This window comes from Lycorma delicatula, chromosome 3 (assembly GCF_047948215.1).
Source record: "Lycorma delicatula isolate Av1 chromosome 3, ASM4794821v1, whole genome shotgun sequence".
Classification (NCBI taxonomy): domain Eukaryota; kingdom Metazoa; phylum Arthropoda; class Insecta; order Hemiptera; family Fulgoridae; genus Lycorma; species Lycorma delicatula.
In genome coordinates, this window is record NC_134457.1 from 1787091 (window position 1) to 1803732 (window position 16642).

A 16642-nucleotide genomic window follows, 5' to 3' on the forward strand; every position below is an offset into this window, starting at 1 on the left:
CATACCCCTTTTTGACTGATTATCATACTTATCCTTCTTGCAGTATACCTTTAGATCTATGCCAGGAAAATAGAATGAAAAATATATTCGATCGGTTTATACATATATTCTGTGTATTTTTAAATTAAAAAAATTATAATAAAAAGTCATTTAATAAAAATTTCCGAAAAAAACTTATAAGATGATCATTAGAGAGAATTTATCTTAAAAAATAAAAAAAAACGTAAAAAGTGATCCATTTTGTTAATAAATAAATAATTCAAAATGCATAAAAAAATAGTTTCTTAATTCACGTTTTAATTTTAGTTCATTTTTACTTCCTTGTATGAAGTAAGAAAGTATTGTGATCGCGAAAAATTACGATATTCAGATTTCAACTGAAATATCCATTTTGACCATCCCTGAATCCAATTTGACTACTTTGGGCGTGACGTCTGTACGTACGTATGTACTTAAGTATTTGGCATAAGTCAAAAAGATTAGCCGTAGGACGTTAAAATTTTGTGTTTAGGACTGTTATAACATCTCGTTGTGCACCTCCCCTTTTGATTGCAATCCACTGTACCAAAAGTGTCCAAAAAAGACCAAAATCTAGTTTCTAACTGCAGTAATAAGCCCGCATTGAAAGGATTTCAACGATATATCATAAATGGTATTTATTTTCATTTGTTCCAGTTATAGCCAAAAAAAATTTTAATTAATGAAATATTTGAGAGAGGAAAGGACATCGGTTAAAATTTCCTTTTTCATCTACATTTTTTTAATTTTTTTAAAATTTATTAATAATTATTAACCTTTCATTATAAAAAAAAAATTACGATGAATAATAAATCAATAGCAAAAAAAAAAGATAAAATATCTACAATTATTAATGAGATAAAATTTTACGTATTTACATTTAAAAAAAGTGTAAGTGTAATTTAATAGGCGTACAAAAAATCATGTGTTGTCAACATCAGATTCTATGTAGTTAAAAATTAATAATATTTTTACATTAATCATAAATTTTTAATTTTTTTTTTTTTTTTAATCATTTAATGGTATTAATTTGTAAATTTATTACAATTTTTATACTCATTCATTAAAACAAGATTAATTTTATCTTGTGGTTTATGTTCAGCCCAAATAAAAAAATTGGTTATTAATGTTTAAAGAGCATTATTATTTAAAATTTCCTTTTAATTTCATGGAACAAGGATTATTTTTTTTGCACTGTGAGTATGAGTGTGTATTTGTGTGTATGTAATATATATATGAAATAAGAGAAATACATTTATCTGACAAATATTCGCTCCAGTGAATTTTATACGTGTTTATTCTCTCAAAGAATCGGACTTATAAAACATATAACAGTATGAACGCATCAGGAACAAATGGTAGCATAACACGCGCGCGCGCACACACACACACACACACACACACACACACACACACACACACACACACACACACACACACACACACACACACACATATATATATATATATATAACCAAACAACACGAACGAAGATCGCATCTTCGTTCGTGTTGTTTGGTTTACTTGTGTTTCCCATCACGATCTTCAGTAGTTTTTAATGGGCGTTCATTATGGATGACTTACATCATGTTTTTATATGTGTGTGTGTGTATATATATATATATATATATATACACACACACACATATAAATACTATATATATATATATATATATATATATAGTATTATTGAAATCTGATACCGACTGACTGAAATGTGCTATGTAGATAGTAAATACCAGAATACTTGACGGTTGAAATTCAATTAACCACAGGTCTCGGGAATTGTCAGCCTAAGTCACCTCATTTACATTTCATACATATCACTGGGTCATGGAGGGTTGCTTATTATTTACTCGTTGAACATATTGTAATGTACACTGTAAGAGAAAAGAGTAAATTATACATTAGAATATATTTAAGAATTGCATTATAATAGAAAATGTACGTTACATAGACTATATTTATACTTAAAGTGTAAGTTAAGAAAATATTAAAAGCTTAGTACAAGATTTTTTTAAAATGAACAGTTACACTAAAATATTTTACAAGATTTACAAATATAACTAAAATGAAATGTGGATGACAGTATAGAAAAAGTTATTTTATGTACTAATATTTATTTGTAAGAAACATTTCATCTAGTATTACTAATTGTAATCAACATGTGGATAAATAAAGGTTATTTATATATAAAACACACACACACACACACACACACACACACACACACACACACACACACACACACACACACACACACACACACACACACACACACACACACAATATATATATATATATATATATATAAACTAGGTAATTTGCTGCATTGAACTTTTATCAAAACCCAATTGATTTTGTACTTACCTTACATACAAGTTTGGTTTTAATTATTAGTTTTAATCACAAATTAATAGTAATACTACTCTTAAACATATTCCTGAATACCTGAATAATATTTCACATTATAATAAATATAATAATACCAATTTATAATGTTTCAAACGAAAGCAAGATTTAATAAAACGTACAGTAATGTTTTGACAGACCAACAAGCGTTTAGGAAGGTTAAATTCTTCAAACCGGCGTTCGTTAATTTCCGCGTACATTCGTTCAAGCCCGTAGCTGTCTACATACATCTGTTTTTACATCATGTGTTTAACTCTGGGTCGGTTACTCGAGATATATTTACCGACTGACTACCTTTTTATAAAATAACATTATAAAACGGATTTTTTTAAGATATATGCATTACTATTACAGATAAAATTTCTTTCTTTTTTTATTTTTATTTATTTAAATTACTTATTTTTTTATTTCATGAATTAATTTACTACGACGATTTATAGAGAAGCTTATGTATAGGAATATGGAAATGGAATTTAGTAGCGTATAAAAAATGCCATGCCTGACGGGAATTCGAACCCGGGATCTCCGGATAAAAAACCGAGATGCTACCACTCCACCACGGAAATCGACGGGTAAATATATATTTTTAAATTATATAAATAATTAAAATATTATTATTATTATTATTATTATTATTATTATTATAAGTATTATTATTACTTCGTTTAATTTTATGTATTTGTTTGAAACATTATGACGCGTAAATTTTATTTACTTTTTTAGGGTTCTATTGAACAATTTTTTTATTTATTAAAACATTTCTTACTATAAAAAAATATTTTATTACGTTTATCCATCATTAAACATATCGTTTTAAACGTAATTCTAAATGGAGTGCATTTATACACATTATTTCTTTTAAATTACTTTTTTCTTATGATAATTAAAAATCATACAATGGCTGTCATCGATACCGCCTCTAGAATAAAACCTCTCAACAAGACGAAAATTTTCTCGAATTTTTAAGTCATAAAAATTCTTCATCAAGAACATATTTATCAAAGATTTTGTCGTGTAATATGAGATGTAAAATTTTGCAATTATCATATCATAATCGTTTGCCGACCTACATTTAAAATTGTTCAATATTTAAGCGTTTTGACCGTCCATGTCTCTGTGACATAACAGCACTGAAAACCAAGAAGACGAACCGTTCGCATTCGACGGTAACGGTTCGAGATAATGACCGCATAAGTGTTTTCATCCTTAGGAAAATCGCTCGAGATTGTTCGGTTCAAATTTTAATTTCTGCCAAAGATTGCCGGTTTATTAACACATATGTTGTTGCAGTTAAGATATACAAATTTAGCAAATTTTTCCACGAGTATACATCTTTATCATTCTATCGCCCCGAATATCACTTCGCTTACTGACCGTTTAATTAAGTTTGAATAAAAGTTTTCTTTTTCCTGTTTAGCCTCCGGTAACTATCGTTTAGATAATTCTTCAGAGGATGATATGTATGAGTGTAAATGAAGTGTGTATTGTACAGTCTCAGTTCGACCACTCTGAGATGTGTTGTTTAATTGAAAATCCAACCGCCAAAGAACACCGGTATCCACGATCTAGTATTCAAATCCGTGTAAAAATAGCTGGCTTTACTAGGACTTGAACGCTGGAACTCTGGACTTCCAAATCAGCTGATTTGGGAAGACGCGTTCACCGCTAGACCAACCCGGTGGGTCAATTAAGTTTGAAATTTGTTACACGTAACGATATTATAATTAGTACCAAGGAATCTTTACCGGAGTTACCGTTAATTATATCATCAGCAAAGATTATAAAAGATTGTAAAGAAGAAAAAGAAAAGATTATATTATACGTAGTCGATTATAATCGTTAAATATTTTTCCTTCAGCGACCTCAATCAGCCCCTTAATAAATATCTCATTAGAATAGTTTTAATGTTAACTTCATTCTATTATGACAGATTTTTCGTTTGCTGCTACTTTACGTCGTATCAATTAAATAACAACCCTTGTGAAAATGAAAACGAGCTTGCTATTTATTCGATTTAAAAAGGCTATAAGTTAAATAAATAAAAGATAACGGTTAAAAGAGATATTTAAACTGAATTTTTGGATTGTTCTACGTACAGCTATGGAAAATAAAAATTATTAGTTTCGATTTACATTACAATATATTTAGTAAAAGATTAAGATTTTTTTTTTGTTTGTGTATTAAAAAGCTTTCATCCTGAGAGAAAAAATTTCAACAAATTTATTTTTCTTATTTAAGGACAGATGGAAATACGTTTAATATTACAACTTGTTTTTATGTGTTTATATATCTATTTATCGGATATATTCTCGTAACTTGATCCGAAAAATGAAGTATTATTTTTAATGAAGTACAAATATTAAGAAAAAAAGGCTTTATAGTTTAACATGGAAACAAAATGTTTCATCGACGTACTGAAACTTAACTATTTTTTTTTTTTTTCAGTTTATATATTCAGAAACCGATTTTTTCTAAATGATTTATCGGTATTCTATTTTTTAAATCGTACATAAGTAGATATTTTATAAGTATTTTTATAAAAGAATAATTTGTTTTTAAAGGTATAAACGTTATAGCTGCAGAAAAAGAAGTCGCATCTGGACTTGAATTTCTGAAGCAAGCCCTGGAAAAGCTTTGTGTAATCTTTGCCGTATATCAATACCTTATGCCGGTGCGACGACTAGTAATCTATCTCGTCATATTAAAGTTAAACGCCCGGGAATTGATATTTCAAGACAAAAAAATTCTTGTCCTTGTGATTATCGTATTTCAGAAACGCATTACGATTTAAATCTTACGTCTATTGCGATTTATTTTTTAAGAAAATATTCATAAATAATGAATATAATTTCCTTATGGCTTTTTTTTTAAATATAAAAACTTAATAATACGGCTCAAATTTTGCGTGTCTGGATTTTTGAAAATCTTTGTGTTTTATGACCAGCGGCGGCTCGCGTATAGGCACTGTGGACTGCAGCATTACCTGTTTTCGCTTAATATTATCGATAACATTTAATATAACGAGTCCTTTTTTCTTAAATTCTTTCTTTATACTTGTACAATATATAATAATCCTTAAGCTTAATGTCAGTAGCCATCCCCCAGTTTATGAAAAAGATACGAAAATCTTTGTACGGAATTGTGCGCTTCACAGTTCCAGCGGCGTTGTGTTTAGCTGTTGTGCGCATGCGCACATAGGAAACTGCCAGGAAGAGAAAACACAGTCGCTCCCGCAGAGCCCACCCTGGCGTGCCGGCGGAAAATAGTTTTCTTTTACGCCACGTGTTTACGGAAACTTCCTTTTTCGTTCGCTTCTCTAATTCGATCATCTGCGGAAGGAATGCGAAAGTGTTTATTTGTCTTTTCAGTAGCGATCAGAAGACTGCTGAAAGCAAGGGCACTTTGATCGCCAAATCAGAAGGGCTAAAGAGAAGATAATTAGTAAAAACTAATAACGAATTTGTTTCTGCGTACATAGAAATTGAAATTAACCGCCGTTGGAGTAAAGTGTTTTTAAGCGGAGATTTTATCGCCTAATATTACTAAAAAAATATTATCTGTTGACATTTTATTATTTATTCGATTAAACCGAATAGGCCTTTTAAGCGTAATATGCTTAGAAACGGTGGGTCGTATTCTTGAATGTAATAAAGTGTAGAATTAGATTATTATCCTGCTTGCTGCTATCGATTCATTCTTGTTTTCGGTTCTTTTATTTTACAGAAAACTTTAACCGCGGCCTTGAAAAGGCTAAGAAAATCAACTTCGTTAAATTTAGCTACGAACCGCTACCGTTCATGTCTGTTTCTAACCAAACGACACGATTTCAGCGATGAAGAATTCCAGAAACCGGGTATCTCTCGATCGGATGGACCGATTTGGATGAAATCGGCACGATGATGTTTTGTACGTGACGGCGATTAATTTGTCACGATAGGTGTAGGAGGCAAGGAGATGTGGACCTTAAGGTCCTATATCTCAAAATTTTATTCAAAGGGCAGAAATGTTTCCTAGCGAACATATTTTCCGGTATTATTCAATCCCCTATAAAGGGATAAAAATATCCTTTTTTCAGTTTGTCGCGCGGTTGGCGAAAGGACCTGTTGGTCTGCCTAAATTATATTTGAACTATATTTCGACGAAATAGACTTTTCCGTTATCGGTCTAGAAATGTTAATCGCTGAAATTACTTAATTTTTCATATTTACTTATAATTCTAACGTTACATATTTGTTAAACTGTTTACGCCGTATCAAAACAGTACATACTGAGAATATTATTAAGCGACGTCAGGAACTGGGCGGAGCGAAAGCACGGTAACACAGGCTACGAATTTACCCGGCTCCTGTCTGGACATAGATGTTTTCGGGAGTCGTCGCTCCTCGATCGCCCCCTGGGGACGCCTTCCGGTCATACGGATTCGGATAGTAGAGTGCCTGTGTGATCATGTACATATGTGTACATATTTGTACATGTGTGACTGTACATATCATATGGCTTAGATCCGGGCCCTGCAGGATAGGGGGGCAGGATTTTTAGCGGGGGAGAACCCCGCACTGCCATTAGTGCTGGCCTGACGGCGGCTGGCAGAGCTTTTTCCTCCCCCTGCGGAAAGAGAAAAAAAAATGAATATTATTAAAAATACTGGTATCAACATTTTATTTTTATTAAATTTCAACTCTACCCGTATTCTATTTTCCCATTTTTGACAGCTGTTTTTAAACGCTGTACAGAGAAGTGAATACAGTATAAAAAATTAATGAAACTTATAGTAAAATCCAATATAAGTTACGTAAATTAGCGAGCGATTTAATAAATAAACCTCGAAAATGAGAAAACTATTTCACAAGAACAAAATATTTTTTATACATTTGGTAAATATAAAAAGCATATAAATGCTGCATAATAAATATGTACAACTTTATCCCGGTTTCAAAATTGCCACAATAAACACTTAAATTACTTATATACGCTATTACTATCTCGTATCAGACATATATATATATATATATATATATATATATATATATATATATATAGGTTATCCACGTTAAAAATGTACATTTATTCCTACTGTGGAATTTTTAATCCCCATAATAATACTAGAAAGGCAACAATATTTTTAAGAAATTATATGCATAATAACTTTTAAAATACGAGTAATACATAATTTCTTATTTTTTACCGTATTTTACGATAATTTATTCAGTTAACGTAGTTTCTTAAAATTTTTGGAACTCTGCTTCAGATCGTGCTTAAAACATAATTAACGTTTCGTTACTTATTCCGTTATATTCAATAAACGGATGTAGAAATTTTAAACATTTTAAAAGATTTATTACGTTTTTTAACGGGATTTAAAAAACATTCGGTAGAATAAATCCATAATACATCCATAGATCGATTAACTCATTCCAATCAGGAAAAGGAAAGGTGGATATCGTTTTGATAATAACCGTAAATTAAAAGAAGATTTCCATCTTTGAGTTAGTGGCGTTTTTATTTCTGTAAACTACAGGTACGTAAAACTGATAGGCGACGGTCGTAAACGTATCAATCAAATATCACACCTTTATAAAACAATGCAAGCAAAACCGACATCAAAATCCGTTCAGCACGCAACACCCGGTCGGTTTACCGAAAACGATTTGGATGGATTTCAATTAAACAACAGATTTTTCTTTGAAATTACGAACGGTAACGTATTCCTTATAAAATTATGATCATTTCCGTCTTCATTTTCTCAATTTATCAACCATCGTGTCATATTAGTAAAGTTTTCATCGGTTTATTATCGTCTGCGAGTAAACAGTAATTTTATTTGCAATTATTTCTAAATTCGGAAAAAAAAATTAGGTTTGAATTACGGACAAAAGTAATAGGATAGCTGCCGTAATTACAATGAAGTTAAAGTTAAAATACAAAGTAATTGTAATGTTTACAAGCCGTAATTTTAACGATAAATATTGTTCGAGCTGGTTGTAAGTAATAGTTTTGATGAAAAATGAGATATTATTTGTAAATTACCCGTCAAGATTGCGATTATTATTTTAAGATAGGTAAATCGGATTCATATTTTAAGTTTTTTTGTTATTTTTGCGTAATAAAATAAATGTTATATCCGTTGAAATGTTATTTTTTGAAAAATGCTTAGTAAATTTTTGGAAGGCGTAATTTCTTTTTATCTATTTCAAGAAAAATTGCCCGTAATAACGAATAAATTTGAGCGGTGCAAAAAAGTAGATTTCTTTGCTTGCGAATTCCGAGTTTTTATAAAATGTTTATAGCGCCTTAGAAATTAAAGAAATCTGCATATCAAACGGAAATATTTATAAAACAATCGAACTTTATGTTTCAACTTGGCTCGGTTCTTTTAATCTTGGAGATGGCAGTACATCGTATCTCGTTAAATTTATTATTTTTATTTATGTTTTTTTAGTAAATTAACCGGAGGCAGGGGCAATTTTTTTTTTTTTTTTTTACCTTTCTTCACCCCTTTTGAAAAATCGAAGTCTGTTGTTATTTATTCGCGTGAAAATTACACACATCAGAGAACCAATAGATTTACCGCTGAAAGAAAAATCTGAAAAATTATAAATACGGATTCTATTATTTATTATAAAAAAATGTTACGCGCTTTTTAAGTGTGTTAACATTTTCCGTTGAAAATACATTTTTTTAAAAATAATAATAAACGTTCTTCTGGTAGCGAGTGATCTTTATTTAAATATTCTACATTACATTACACAATTAACGATTACTAAAATTACAAGCGATAACAAAATTCTAATAGATATTTTACTAGTAATAATTTTTTTTTTCTTTTTAACAGGTGACAAATTAATTTTATCTAAATCTAATGTTTTTAAACTTATATAAAATTCTGTGCGTCGAGACTAATCAAAACTTAGTTCATTATATAATTTTGGATGCCCGCGACTTTTATCGCATACTGTGGGTTATTTATTTATATAATTTTACTGTTATTAGGATCGATAAGATATATTCCTTAAAGTGTTTTAGTTATTTTTTACTTATAATTTACAACTTTTATTTTTACGTAAAAGGAAGTATTGTAATCGCGAATAATTTCGGTTTTCAGATTTCAACGGAAATATCCATTTTCACTTGTTTTTGCGTGACGTCTGTACATATGTATGTGCGTACGTAATTACCTCGCGTAGCTCAAAAACGATTAGCCGTAGAATGTTGGAATTTTGGATTTAAAACAGTTGTAACACATCTAGTTGTGCACCTCCCCTTTTGATTACAATCGGATGAACCAAAAGCGTCCAAAAAAGCCAAAATTTAAAAAAATTAGATTTTGAACTTTTTCTTAACTGAAGTAATAAGCTCTGATCGAGAGGTTTTCTGCGATATATCGTAAGCGGTACTTGTTTTCATCGGTTCCAGAGTTATAGCCCCCAATAAAATTTTAATTAATGAAAGAAAGCGACCCCACGCACTCGTGGGTAAGATTACCCTTTGCGGGCCCAGTTAAGGGTTAAATTAAAAAGTTGATTATATATTTAATAATGTGTACATCACGCGAATTTATTTTATTTGTTTTTCCGATTTACATTTAAATTACGGGTTCGTTTATTAACTTCATGTAGTTTTTAACTCTTAAGTAATTAACCGTTTAAAACAATATCTTTTTCACGTGTAAAGAAGGATATATTTTAGGTAAGAGGGCCGTATTAAAACCACGTGTTTTCGCGTCCCTCAGTTTTCTGTTTTTATTAAATATTTATTAATTAAATATTTACTCGATTAGTATTAGGACATAGAGTATATTTCTGTGAACATTTTCAAGTGATTTGATCAATTTTAGGACGATTCTGTGATTTATTGTAGAATTTTACGGTTTTTAATTTTAATATTAATTTTTAATAGCCATTTAAATGTTTATAATAAATGACGTATAGCTACTTCGATGACGCCATCTTTCTCGTTAAGTGTGTGTGTGTGTGTGTGCTGCCAGGCCAGCTCCGCTTCCCTACTCTGTTGCTATTGGTGCAGAGGGGACACGTGATGCGCCATGCTGCTCTGCGCATCTCAGTCACTGCTATGTAGTTAGTGCAAGAATTATATAAAAATAAAAAACCTAGACTTTAACGTAATATCTGTTAGAATTACTACTATTCCAGGAATACGCTTGCATATGCTAAATACTAACTCCTCCTTCACCCAAAAATACCCGGGAGCTGCTGATTACAATACAATACATAAATACGAGCCTTATAAAAATTTAATTCGCTAACGTCTAAAAATCTGGATTCCTGCAACTCTTTCTTGCGTAAAGTAGTGGGTTATTTCTATATAAAATTTTACTATTATTGGGGTCGATGAGATAGGTTCCTATTCCTTAAAGTCTTTTCGTTATCGTTTCCTGATGGTCTGATCGGGTAGCGGTTACGTAAGATAAAAGAAAAACATAATAAATCGCTTAAACGCTATTTAAAGTTTGTTAAATTTATAATTATATACCAGAATCGCAAGAAGAGTTTACGCGTCAACTATAATAAAGGAAAACAATACGGTAAATAACATTTACGCTACAAGAACAGAAGACTAAACAGAAAATATTACACTCTGCATCGAATTCAATTACATTCGCAAATACAAAAATAATAAAATCTAATTTTACCTTTTTTTATTATATTCCGGCAATCCAGAAACAGCCGCGAACCGTAAGTAAGAATTAAATAAAATATTTATATAACGTAAATCTTGTAAAGAGCTTAGCGCAATGATTTATCGATAACAAAACATTTACACTGCACAACCGACGCTTACGTACTCATGAACACAAATGCTCGATAGATTGGTAACATCGTCTTCCCCACCATTATTAACAATAACATCGTCTTCCCCACCAGTGTTAACAATAACATCGTCTTCCCCATTATTATTAACAATAATCTTGCGTGTGTAATTCGTTGGTAAGTTCACATTTGTTGACAAATTCTAGCCGGTATTGCGAAATCGACAAAACTGCTGTCTGCGAGTGTGTCCTTGACCACAAAATCTAATAATTTTTATTTTTTCCTTTTGCGGCACACTTGACAAAAAATACTGCATCTCTGTTATATCCGTTTAATTAAATTTTCATTAACATCTAAAGAAACATATTTACAATTCTTATTTGTACCGCTAGATTAAATAATAAAATCTTCACAATTTATTTCTCGATCGATATTATTTCAAATGAGCATAAATATTTCCATTACTTTTTGTTAGCACTAGACTAGATAGGGAATCTTGGAGAACTGCATCAAACCAGTCAAATGACTGAAGACAAAAAAAACTTGTTTTTCCTTATTCTAATTTTTGTTGATACTATTCCAGTCGCATAAAATATCAGTTACATATTATTCATACAGTCGATAATCCTACTCTCTTAGCCCTACTTTTTCTAAATAAGATACATCCCATATATCGTTTATTTTTTGAATTTTTAGAACTCAAAATCGTATTTTGAAATTTTAAAAATTAACTGAGATTACTAATTTTCCCTACTCCATACCCTGATGTTAGAATATTCCTGATCTGTGCTTTTCCCCTTATCGACCTAGTATCTATTAACTCTCTCTCCTGATCGAGCGATTTTTCATCCGCGTGTTTGTTACCGATGTACTGAAGCTTCATTTCTTCAAAATTTTCTGTTAGTTTTCGTTGCGGTACATCATTATGGCCGATGATATTTTCCTGTCGATTATCGTTTCACCTTGGACGATCTTAACTTTGCCGTTCTTCATTTTTCTATTAATTTTATTTCAAAATATCTATATACAATACATCGCCCGTAAATTTTTAAGTATAATATAACGAATTATATGAAATCAAAGAGCGATTAAACGATCGCCAACAAAAAAACAAATAAACGAAATGACGATCAGCTCCGACTTGGCAAGAATATTGTGCGACAATATCAGAAGAGTAATGAACTAAAAGATACAAATTTTTGCACCTTATTAAAGATCGGGCATGCATGTCTCAGTGTATATGTTGTTGTTCTTATGAGGGTCTATTTTTCAGTCAGTCTGTGATTAACTTTAATTAATGTAAATAAAATTAAACAGAAATTAAAGTAGAAAATCCAAAAATAATACGATTATAAATTATAATTTTCAATTAATATTAAATAATCAGACACTTCACCAAATCTATTAGATATACACGTTTTTAAAATTCCATAAAATTTTATTTCACTAATAACTTCTGATTTTTTTTTCCATATATATATATATATATATATATATTATTATTGAATTGTAATTTATTGTATTTATTATTGTAATTTTTTTTTTTAAATAATGGGTTAATATATTAAAGCAATATATTTAAACTAAAAAAAATGAAAGTTAAAAAAATAAATAAAAAATTAAAATAAAAAAAACGTATGAAGTTTGATTGGAATCGATGAGCCTTTCCTTTAAGATCCAAACATTTCATAAATTAAAATATTATTTTAATTTCGATCGCAATCGAAAAGTGTGGTCCACAATTAATGTTACAACAGCCCTAATCTAAAATTTCAACATCCTCCAGCTAATCGTAGGATTCGTTATAAATACCGAACATTTTCGGGTAACCCATCTTTTTCTTTCTTTTTCCTGTTTAGCCTCCGGGAATTACCGTCCAGGTATTACTTCAGAGAGATATGTATCTGTAAATGAGGTATTTGTACAGTCTCAATTCGACCGTTCCTGAGATGCGTGGTTAATTGAAATTCAACCGCAAAAGAACACCGGTATCCACGATCTAGTATTCAAATCCGTATAAAAGTAACTGATTTTACTAGGACTTGAACGCTGGAACTCTCGACTTCCAAATCGGCTGATTTAGGAAGACGCGTTCACCACTAGACCGATTCGGTGGGTTAGTAAACATCACTGCGTTGTGATGTTAGTGTCCATGTCTGGTTCTTCGAACGTAAAAATTATAATTAATCTTAACGTCAAGCCTATCTAGGAAATATATTTAATGTAAATATAGTCTTATGAAAGCAAACAATACGAGGTGTATTTTCTCCTCCTTTTAGGTAATTAGTTATAAAGGAGGTAAACTCCTAACTCAAAATTTGTGTTAAGATTAACCTTCTCGGCCGTCCCTCTACCGCAGATTTATGACTTATTGTTAAGTCGTCATAGCTATTACGATAATAAAGGAATTACTTAAAACCGATTACGGTCACACATTACTGACATCAGATATTCTTTATTTCTCTGTTATAACATCCATAGAAATGTAGTCCCTACTCCAAATTATAGAACGTAGGAAACCCCCTTAGTTCTTTTGCTTTTCTTAACCGCCTATTAATAATCTGCCTCAAAATGTTATCGTTAATTTTAACCCTCTTCGCAGAATTTTCTGTAAAAAAAATAATCTGACGAGTAAGAAAAATCACCTAAATGTATCGATTAAAATTTATTTCATTCCTTTTTCATCAAAATGAAAGGCTTTCAAGAAACAAATGTATCCCGTGTGCTCTTTATTTTGCGCTCGTAAGTAACAAACATCTTTACCGTTGTACGATCAATTCTAATTTATCCTTGTATTTTTATTTAACATCACACTATTCGGTAGTCACTTATTCTAAAGAGAAAAAAAAACAAAATTACCTGTATTTTATCGAATCGGGCTATAGAACAGTTTACTTGTTCTTTGGAGTACAAGAAAAGAGTTAATTATTTTTCTGCTGTTGTTCTTAATAAGATCTAGTTAAATCTTTTTCCCCGTTAATTTAATTAAAATATTCTCTTTTACAGAAAAAAATAATATTCCGTTTTCAATGATTTTTTAATTCGTTTTTTTCATCGCTGTGTAATATGCGCTCAATGCCTTTTAGCTGTTTATTTTTTTGAATTTTATTTAATCTACCGATCATCGATGCAGATATTTAATATTTCTAAGACCTAATATAGACTCACCGCATCCGATTTTATTTTATTTGTCGCTCTAATTAAAGTTTTACCTCTATTTTCTTTGATTTATCCGGTATAATAAGAGTTATTTTTTTATCGATGTATTTCCATCCTTAACCTTTCTTGATATTAATTGTATAATGCATTATCAGAGTAAAATATTTGTAGATTTAATACAGGTCTGTTGTCCTGTCACCGTCTGAAATAATTTTACCGTCTAGACGAAAACAACTTTATACTTAATTACATCGGGATAGAAACAGAACTTCTTAGGCGCACTCATTGATTTTACATAATCGGTGTTATGCTAAATATATGCTGTAATTTTTTTCTCAAAAACAACCGCTTTAATGTAATTTAGTTAATTAGCGAATTCTTCGTTAAATACTAGCTAAAATAAAAAATGATAACTAATTGAAAACTTCAAGTTAATTTCTAGCGATTTCAATTTATAAATTTCTTCTGTATGAAATGAAGCGCGTCAAAACAGAGGTACTGGAATTTCTGATGAAAGATGCTATATTTCATCGGAAATTAAATACTATAGATTAAATAATATAGATTATCTATGTAGATTATTTGTAAATTCATTTCTACATTAAATAAATCGTGACCGATTATTTTTTCGATTATATTTCATTAAACTAAAAGACCCGTCTCCTATATCTCCCAAATTTTGAAAAATTTGTTACCTATGTCGATAAGAAGATTATTGCGCTATTTGTTTTGTACTTATTATTCTGGTGAATTTACCACGTCGATACTACTCTCGATTCTACTTTCAAGATTTTATTATTTTTTTAGTCGATAAATTAATTAGCTATATAAGCGTGAAAATAAACGATTGAAATTTTATACGAAAAAAAAAATCGATCCTGACCGGAATTTGAATTCAGTACTTTCCAAACGAAAAGCTGAGATATTCATTATCTTTCTGTTACGGAAGTCAAGTTTGAGACGCATTTTGTTATCTTATTTCATCAGACAGCAGATCTAAAGATTTCAGATTCGTTGTTAATTTGTCTTTTTCTTCAATTTCACATTTGAAATCTCCTAAGCCTCTTTTTTTTTCTTAGTCTCGGTGTTTCATCCGTACTTACGCATACTCCAAACATAACTTTACATAAGATGCTTCTATAACTCTAATATCTTCTTACGCAAGTACTTCCCGCGCCGATACAATTTTTTCAGGTCTCCGTCTATACAAAGTTTCGTCTCCTTTGGGTGATACTCCTTTGGTCTCTTGTAATCCACCTTGCGCTTTTTTTTTACAATACGGAAGCTTATCGATGACATTGTTATGAACTTTACCGACACTTAGTCGTACTATTTCGGCTATAATCTGAACTGTAACTCTCGGAAATCTTAGATGAAAGAATTTTTACCGTTTTGAAGGCTGAAGTTGACACTTCAATAGGTCCCCCGCAACGGTGGCCGTCAATCATTCAGTTCGACTGTATTTAAATTTTTCTATCCGCTTGTAAAAATTTCAGCGGTTCGTACAACTTCGACTGTATTGTTTGATCGTACGAGATTAAATTTTAACTTATTTTTCACCTAAGGAAAGTAAAAAAAAAAACAGATCGCTGCACTCGGTTCAACTAATTCGCAAACTTCAAGAGAATTCGCCATCGTAAAATGAGATTTTTAGGTTATAAAGAAAACAATTTTATTCAAACGGTTGGCAAAAGCCATCTCAGGGTTACCGACTTTTATTCTTTTTGTGTTTAGCCTCCGGAATCACCGTCAGGATTACTTCTGAGGATGAAATGTACGAGTGTAAATGAAGTGTAGTGTTGTACAGTCTCGGGTCGACCGTTTCTGAGATGTGTGGTTAATTGAAACCCGACCGTCAAAGAACACCGATATTCACGATCTAGTATTCAAACCCGTATAAAAGGAACCGCCTTTACTAGAATTTGAACACTGGAACTCTCGATCCTTCGAAATCAGCTGATTTTCTAAGACGCGTTCACCACTAAACCGACCCGGTGAGTAGGGTTACCGATTTAACTGTTCTTAAGGTATCGTAACCCTCTGACACTGTTTTGTGTCCGCAGCTGTTTACGTTTTTGATAATTAAATGACCCTCGATTCTATCCGTTTTTTATATTTAAAATTTCATTGAAAAAGACAAAATGGTGGACAGAGAAGAAAATATAACGAGGTAAGCGATTTTTCCGCATTTTTTTTTTTTTTTTAATTTGTTTTGATATTCTAAATTAGTCTCTTAAGTTTGTCCAACACCTTTCTGGGACATTTTGTATTTATATTCCTAACTT

The 16642-nt window shown here is 30.8% G+C and overlaps 1 protein-coding gene across 7 annotated transcripts in view; it reads right to left on the reverse strand.

Moving 5' to 3' along the window:
- LOC142321339 (uncharacterized) overlaps positions 1-16642 on the reverse strand; it is a 165359-nt gene that overhangs the window by 122476 nt on the left and 26241 nt on the right. For 6 of the 7 annotated variants that reach the window (XR_012755602.1, XR_012755601.1, XR_012755604.1 and 3 more), the window contains exon 1: positions 11081-11230. The exons of the other annotated variant lie outside the window; for it this stretch is intronic. The gene's annotated coding sequence lies outside the window, so the exon portion shown is untranslated. Of the gene's footprint in view, positions 1-11080; positions 11231-16642 lie in introns of those variants that run through there. 7 annotated transcript variants of the gene reach the window in all.